Genomic DNA, 8669 nt, shown 5'->3' on the forward strand with positions numbered 1-8669 from the left:
GAGCCTGGCGTCGGCATCGGCGGCGCCGCGCTGGAGGAGGTCCATGGCCACCAGCGCCAGGTCGCGCGCGTGCGTGGCCGCCGCGCTCCGCTTGTCCGACCGGAGCGTGGACACGCAGTACTCCATGGTCAGGTGCGGCTCGTAGCTCAGGCGCGTGGCGTTCGCGCACGCCTCCGCCACGATGTCCGCCTTGACATTACTGGTTCCCTGATGATGATGGCCGCCGGCGACCGGGCGGCCGGTGAGGAAGGGCAAGGCAAAGATCAGCCAGAGCAGTGCGGCACCAGCAGCGGAGGTGGTCGTCGCTGGTGCCATCGTGGTGTTACCCACACTCTGCTAGCTGGGTTCTGCAGAGAGATTGGTGATGATGTCGCAGTGCGTGCAGGTCCATTATTATTTTCCATATGGATGGATCCATCTACATTAGCCAAAGTAGTTAATGTGCAGCCCGCGGTACCAGTGTCACTCCCGGAAACCGCGAGTTCCCCGTGTGCCTCAAGGTTTGCTGTGTGCTATTCATCGGGCACACGACGAAGAGTCAATTTGCCGTGCGTAGAAAATAAAACACACGGCGAAAGAAAAACACTCCTGTACGGGCACACGGTAAAGCCACAGTTCGCCGTGTGCCACAGCCACAACACACGGCGAAGCGGGCTCCACGTGCGCCGGCCAACCACCGATGTTAACGGCCGCTCAACGCCATCACCCTTCGCCGTGCAGGCTAGCACACGGCGAAAACAACTCTTTGCCGTGTGCCTCTGGGTAGCACATGGCGACGTGATGGCCACGTTAATGCGTTCCTAATGGCCCGCGGACGTCGTGTCCTTTGCCGTGTGTTGGAGTTAGGCACACGGCAAAGGTAAGGGTTTGCCGTGTGCTAGGGTTAGGCACACGGCAAACATTTGATTTTGCCGTGTGCTTTCCCTTTTGCACACGGCAAAATAAAAGTAACAGCTCGTACCCACTGAAGTAACTCATGAATACAAATATTATGAATAAATGTTTATAAATTATATAAATTCAAAACGTGAACTAAAAATTATGAAATTTGTCATGATCTCATGTCATCATATATGGAGTCTCTGGTAAAAATATGGTTGGATTATTCATTTTTTTCACAAACGCTGTTTACAAACTGTTGTTTCTCCGGAAAAGATCCATATACTTTTAAAGATTTAAGTTACGTGTGTATGCGTAATGATTTGCAAGTATTAATTTGAGTTATAAACTTTTTATATGGGCAATACACCACATAAAAATAGTTCATGTCCAATCATGATAATTTTCTGAATTTGTTTGGCATTTTTTGAATTTTTTTAGTATTATTACAATTAAAGTCAAAATATTCAAATTGAGATATACATGCATAGAAAAATACAAAATTTTGAAATAAGCACTTCTAGTGATATGTTTAGTTAATTTGATAATACTTTGCAATATACATTTCGTTAAATTTACATGTTTGGAAATCAACTTAGTTGAATTAATGGATGAAAAGAAATAACTCAAATATGGCACATGGCAAAGTAGTGGTTGTGTCGTGTTTTTTTGCAAAGAATAATTTGAAATTGAAAATAAAAAAGGTTGCCATGTGCCCAAATTCAGGTCACACGACGAACACTCATTTCACCGTGTGCTCTATTCTTCGCAGTATGTCTTGGATCCGACACACAGCGAACTATCGAGCACTTAACCGTTTTCGGCCTGCGCCCGCTCACTCTCACTCTCTCTCACTCTCTCTTCATCTCCGTCGACGCGCCGCCGCCCCCACCCGCCGCCCCCGGCCGTACGCGCCCCGGCCCCGCCCGACGCGCCCCCCCCCCCGCCCGACGCCCCCGGCTGCACGCGCCCCGGTGCCGCTGAGCTCCGCCCCGACGCGCCGCCGAGCCCCCCGCCCCGCCGGGTGAGGTGCCCGCCTCCACGCGCTGTGCCTGCTGCCCTCAGCCGCGCCGCGCTGATCTGCGGGCTGGGCGCCGCGCCTGCTGGCCTCCGCCGCCGGCCCGCTGGAACTGCAAGCCGGGCGGCTAGCTGCTGCGTGCGGCGGGCCTGGTACGCGCCACTGCAGCGCCCCCTCGCCGGGGCATCGCCGGGGCCTCCTCGCCAGGGCCACGGCGCTGTTCGTGGTCTTCTGCTTCGCCACCCCGTCGGGCGCCGCGCTGCCGGACCTGCTGCGCGCCGCGGGCCTCATCTTCGATCTGCGGACTAGCTTGGTGAGGGTTACTAGACCGTGCGTTCTCAGCATTATGAGAAGTAAATAGCATATTTTTTTTTTGCTTATTTAGTTGCTTATTGGCTTGTTGCTTAATGACCTACGGTAGAGTTTGAACTAGTAAATTAATTTGGTCATCATCAGCTAGTTGTTTCATATCTCTGTATTTTCATATCTCTGTTTCACTGTTCCAAAATCTAGCTGAGAAATATTTCCAATCCTTTCAATTCTTTCTGTCAGTGCGTGATATCTTTTCAATGCTGCAAGGCATACATGCATGAACAGCATATATGAGAGGCTCATCTACTCTCTATTGTCTGATCTTTTGTGATGACAGCTAGAGGGATCAACAGACAAATATATGAGCCGCTGAAGCTCCGGTTGGACGCCGTGCAGGTCGATTTAGTTCACATTTAGTTCACAATTGTTCATTTATGTATCTGAGCTTATTTGATTAGTTGAAAATGGAAATGGTAGGAGGTGAAGCTATCAAATTGTTTGTTATAGCATTACCAAACATGTTCTCACATTGTTTGTTATAGAATTAGTATAGGTTCAACAAACATCTGTTTTTTGGAAATGTTTGAAAGAAGCAACTCATTGAGGTTTATTTTTCAGCTTCCTGTATGCATTTCTTTAGTTGACACTATTTTTCCTTTTGTTGACAAGGGAGGTTGTTTCACCGTCCTCGACTCATTCACTTCGCCGCACGCTGTCATCGAGCTGCACCGACACGCGTGTCACCACACGCCCGTAGGTGAGCACGTGTAGAAGACTCTGTTTTTGTATTCTGTTCGTAGTTCACGTAAGCCGGTTAGGCGTCTCCCGTTCGAAACAGATACGGTTGGAAATATGCAAATCCTTGCATATCTATGGCCGTATCTGTTTCGAATTGTCCACGTTATTTGGACAGCTCGAGGATGCGTAGATGAGTTTAGTTTCCATGGTCCGCTCCTATCGGAGACAGAGTTTCGGCAACATCTCCCCGTTGTTCTCCAGATACACAATCTCCTTGACAGGACGTGTATTTGGAGAGCAGCAGGGAGGAAAAAGGCAACACGCTATATATATATATATATATATATATATATATATATATATATATATATATATATATATATATATATATATATATATATATATATATATATATATATATATATATATATAGCTCCTGTAAGCTTCTTGCTTTGCGATTTTTTTCGTTAACCAAGTTATATTCTTGGATAAAGTTTTTCCTTGCAAGATTGAGTTGCTCTTTTTACATCTGATCCTTTACCTGCTTCGACCTCTCTACAGCGGTTGGATCTTTAAGCTCCTCTCATGAATTATAACTTGAAAACTTGGTTTTTGTCTCCCCTGCAATTTACTATCTTATATTTTTTGCAGAATCTATCGGCGACATCGAATACACCAGAATTGTCGCCGGGCGTACAAAACATGTTGCCACCTCAGCTCAACGCCCCACCGCCATTCGACGACCCACCTCAGCCATGAACTTGTTAATTTGTGCCTCTATGGATGTAAACTTGATGATACTAGGAGGATTTTCAATAAAGATTTGTGGATTTGTAAACTAGTGAACTTAATTTATGCGTTGACTTGTGAATTTGTGGTTTGTCATGATATATATATATATATATATATATATATATATATATATATATATAGCATGTGCTTGTTATTATATATGATCTATGATATATGGTTTGAGTGTTTACTTTAAACGTGAAAAAATAAAAAAACAGGTTGTTCCTGGTCACTTTGCCGTGTGACAAGCCCATGGCACACGGCAAAGTGACCACAATTCGCCGTGTGCCAGGCGGTGGCACACGGCGAACTGACCACCCTTTGCCGTGTGCTTGGGCCCACACGGTGAAGTATGCTACCAGTTGGGCCCCCAACCAGGACTTCGCCGTGTGTCACACGGTAGGCACACGGCAAACCTCTCCCCTTCGCCATGTGCCCAGGGCCCGCGGCACACGACAAAGTATCTAATCTTTGTCGTGTGTCACACGTTTAGCACACGGCAAAGTCGACCCCGCCGCCGTCAAGTCCGGCCAACGCCGTTTGTTATCTTTATTTCGTCGTGTGCCATGAATAACACACGACGAATGTTTTCGCCGTGTGCCCGATATATGACACACGGCGAACACCCTCTTCGCCGTGCCAGTGTGCTAAATGGGCTTCGCCGTGTGCCCTGGCACACGGCGAAATGAGGAAATCCGGTAGTGGGTGATGGATATCGATATCCACTCCATGCATTAATCTTGGAACTGGGTATTAGGATATGCCGATGAGCAACATGAATTTCTTGGTAATAATAACCACGCAGACGTCAACAAGTTAATCATGGAATTGGATGCAGAAAACTGTTGGCCTTTGAAATAAATGCGCCATCGGACATGGAACTAAACTAGTGCATGGCGCGCGCTATCGTGCGCGTGTATAACTGTATTTGTATCGGGCTGTGAGTTTCTTGTTAATGCAGTGTAAGTAATAACTTTAGCACGCGAATGCGAAGATAGTTTTCCTTTATAACGTTCGAGCATAAATTTTGAGAAGAGGCCAACAATTTTGTGGGAAGCCCATTCAACGGTTTGGAGCATAGATGAGTGTAGTATAGCTCTCCATTCTCCTCAGCTCCGGCGAAATCGATCCAGCGGCCCTCACCGTCGCGCCCGTCGCCCGTCATGTCGCGCGTCGACAAGCGCCCACGGCGCGCCGCCTGGCGGACCTCCGGAGCAGAGCCCGTCCCCGTCCCCGTTCCCGTCACCGGCAGCGATGATTCCCTGGAAGAGTAAGCTAGCTCCTCTCCAATCTACCCATGCTTCTTCTCCTTCCGCTCAAATTTTCCCCTTTTTGCAACGTAGCAGAGATCTGCAATTCTGAATCTGACCGTCGTTTGTGTGTTTCTCCTCCAGGGTAGAAGAGAGGGACTGGGCCCATCTCCTCCCCGATCTCGTCGGCAAGATCGCCGGCGACCTCCTGTCCGACGACGTGGCGGAGTACATCCGCCTGAGGGCCGTCTGCAAGCCGTGGAGGAGCTCCACCACGGACCCCAGCACCCTGGATCCCCGCTTCTTCCCCCGGCAGTGGCTGCTGATCGCTGAAGAGAAGCTCCGCCGGGACGGCAAGCCGGAGCGCTTCGTCAACGTGCGGACCGGCGCCACGCTCCGGATCGAACTGCCGAATCCCAAGGAGTACACCCACCACGGCAACACGGAGGGCCTCCTGGTGCTCTGGCACTCGCTCACCGACACGGTATGCCTGCTCAACCCGCTCACCATGGCCTTCACCGACCTTCCGATGATGTCCACGGTGCAACTGACGCAACCTTTGGGCGACGGGGACGACAACGGAGACGGCGATGTGATCTACTACTCGTACTGCAACATCAAGGCGGCCGGCGTTCTGACTGACATCGACAACATGGGACGGCCACGGTCGAAGCCCACCGTGGTGCTCTCCCTTAACTGGGGGATGATACATACGGCCATCGTCTGCGCAGAGCCGGGCGACACCCTTTGGCGAGCCGTCGCCATGAGCTGCGCCGGCGACATCGAGTGCGAGCTGCCGGCAATCCATGGCGGCCTCGCCGTGCAGGGCCGCTTCTTCGTCCCCAACCGCGCCGGAGACGTGCTCGAGGTGGAGGTCAGGCCACAGCCACTACCGGACTCAGGTACTTTGCCGAGTGTCACAGACACTCGGCAAAGGCAGAAAAACACTCGGCAAATTGTTGGCCGAGTGTGGCACTCGGCAAAGCGCACACGGCCTTTCTTCTACCGGCAAAGCCGGCTTTGCCGAGTGCCTTTTCACGGGCACTCGGCAAACCTTTACCGTGTGCCAAGTCGCACTCGGCAAAAAAAAGTTGAAACGGGACGGACGGACGGACAGGTGAACTGGCGAACGGGACGGCGAACTGGCGAACGGGACGGCCGAACGGGACGGGTCGAAAACTTTGCCGAGTGCCATATGCTCGGCACTCGGCAAAGATTCAAACTTCGCCGAGTGCCAACCTGGCCGCACTCGGCGAAGTTTGGGTTTTTGCCGAGTGTCAGGTGTCTGGCACTCGGCGAAGTTTGGGTCTTTGCCGAGTGCCAGTCGTCTGTCACTCGGCGAAGTTTCAAACTTCGCCGAGTGCCAAGGTAATTACACTCGGCAAATACGTTTTCCAGGAAATAGAAAAATGGTTGCTTTGCCGAGTGTCAGGGTAAAAACACTCGGCAAAAGCTTGCTGTTTTTTTATATTTTTTCTGTTTTTATGTATTAACCACATTCATCGTCACAAAAAAAAAACATATATACATTCCAGACAAGCGTTACAGTATATATATGGCACATCCATCACATAATAATGCAAATATCTCACGCTGTGTCGCATGAATATCACAAATAGCATAAGTCCAACATCGATGGTATAAGTGTAACGTTCAACAAGCACAAGTCCAACTAATTAAACAAGTCTAGTCCAACAACAACAAGCCCGTAGAACAAATATCATAAACAACTCTAAATTAGCTAGGTGGCCACTACGACGCTGCACGTGCCGGTGAATGCTCGTCCGGAGGCTCATTTGACCCCCAATCGATTGATTCTGCAAAAAAAAATATTTTAACTTTTGGCATGGTGATGCATAGAGCCACTATCTGAACAAGGTAAAATACAATAAAAATGCAGGCCGTATATATTGCATCAAACACAAGTATTATTTGCAATGCATCTGAACCAGTATTAGCTTGATAAAAGAAGGAAAAAATAAAAGGAGTACTGAGATTATACTACTTGTCCATCATGTACGATCGTTCTAAACTTCCACTAATTTTCCAAGTGTGGCTGAAAGATCAGTCCTGGTGCCTCCTAATCATACGTAATTAAACAGCAATATATAGTCACGAATTTACTGTCTAATTTGTGGGAAATTACATTGGCAGCCTAGCTAATCTCTAGTATATAGCACGAGAGATCTTGGGAAGGATCATGTAGCACACGTGTTCGATCAGCCAACCACTAAGTATCTCAACACTCCACTAAGTGAGTCTAGATGTTCTTTCAGATATAGCACATGATATATTGACATAAAGTATCTCAAAATTTGAATATATATGTGCAAGCAAAGTAAATCTATATATCATACTCACAGGAGTGCCTGTAGTGCCAGATGGAGGAAAGATAGACGGAATGCCTAGCGGTGGCAGCGGTGGTGGAGGCCAGGCCATCGTTGGCGGCGGTTGATAGTTGATTGTCGCGCCAAGGCCTTGGAGATATGAGAACATGGTCTGCATCTGTTGTTGCGCGGCCTGTCGCTCAGCAAGAAGCGCCTGCTCCATCCTCTGCCGCTCCTGCATCCGCTCTTCCTGCCACCTGCGCTCTTGCTCCTGCCTTAGCGTCCGCTCCTCCTCCAGCCTCGCCTCGATCTCCTCCCGCCTCTTCGTCTCTTCGTCCATCCGGGCCTATAAGATTTCACCCAAATGTTACAATGCGAACAAAATATAACTAACAGCAACGAACGACAAATGGAGCAGAAATAACCTGGATTGCACGCACGCTGGCCACTGAAGTCTCAGGCCGTGGGCGTATTGGCGGAGTCGAGTCGGTGGTCCTTGCCCGAAGCTGAGAGAGAGTCGGCGTACTGGCTGTGTCGACAAGGCTGTTGGCGATCCAGTAACGGCCGTGCTTCTTCCCTCCTCCTGCCCTCATGATGGCTTCTCCAGAAAGGGGCTGGGTGGCCGGATCCCATGTGTCCCCATGGAGTGCCTTTCCCATCTCCGTGTACTCAGTGATGCGCGTGTGGACGCTCGGGTTGCTGTACGCCTCGGGTGGATCCGCCGGGTTGTAGGAGACGTCGGACGTCGCCCTGCCCTTGTGCGCCATACAGTATGCCTGGAAGTCATTGCATTCCTGGTCTTCATGTGACCCCGACTGCAAGCAAAGCGAAAGAATACAATGATTAGTGAGAATGCAGAATTTAGAGTTTGAAAGTACCAAAAAGTGTAATGACTTACCCAAGCATCCCTGTACTCGGGAAGGCCTCGGCTGTCTTGATGGTGTGGCGCACCTTGCATCAACAAGCGGCGCTCCCGGCATAAGTTGTGCCGCTGAATCCACTCCTCGCTAAGCCACATGTCCACCATCATTTCCCAGCACGCGCCCTTGCCAGCACACCAGTTCGGAGGCACCTACATGTAATGGAAGCAAAGTGGATGACATTTCCGAAAATGAAATTCAAAAGAAATGAGTAGTGATTTCGTCATTTACCCTCAAGTATTGTTCCCGCGTGAGAAACATATTTCTTGCTACGTCCTTGCCGACCTTCCTTTTTTCCACATCGGCGTAGTAGGTAATTACGGCCTGAACACGCGCCTCGTAGTGCATGTCCTTCACTAGTTTGCGACATGCTGTGTCAGCCACCTAAGCCGCTATGGCCTCATATCCTGGCTCGCACCTGAAGAAATCCTGC

This window comes from Panicum virgatum, unplaced genomic scaffold (assembly GCF_016808335.1).
Source record: "Panicum virgatum strain AP13 unplaced genomic scaffold, P.virgatum_v5 scaffold_3456, whole genome shotgun sequence".
In the NCBI taxonomy this organism is placed as follows: domain Eukaryota; kingdom Viridiplantae; phylum Streptophyta; class Magnoliopsida; order Poales; family Poaceae; genus Panicum; species Panicum virgatum.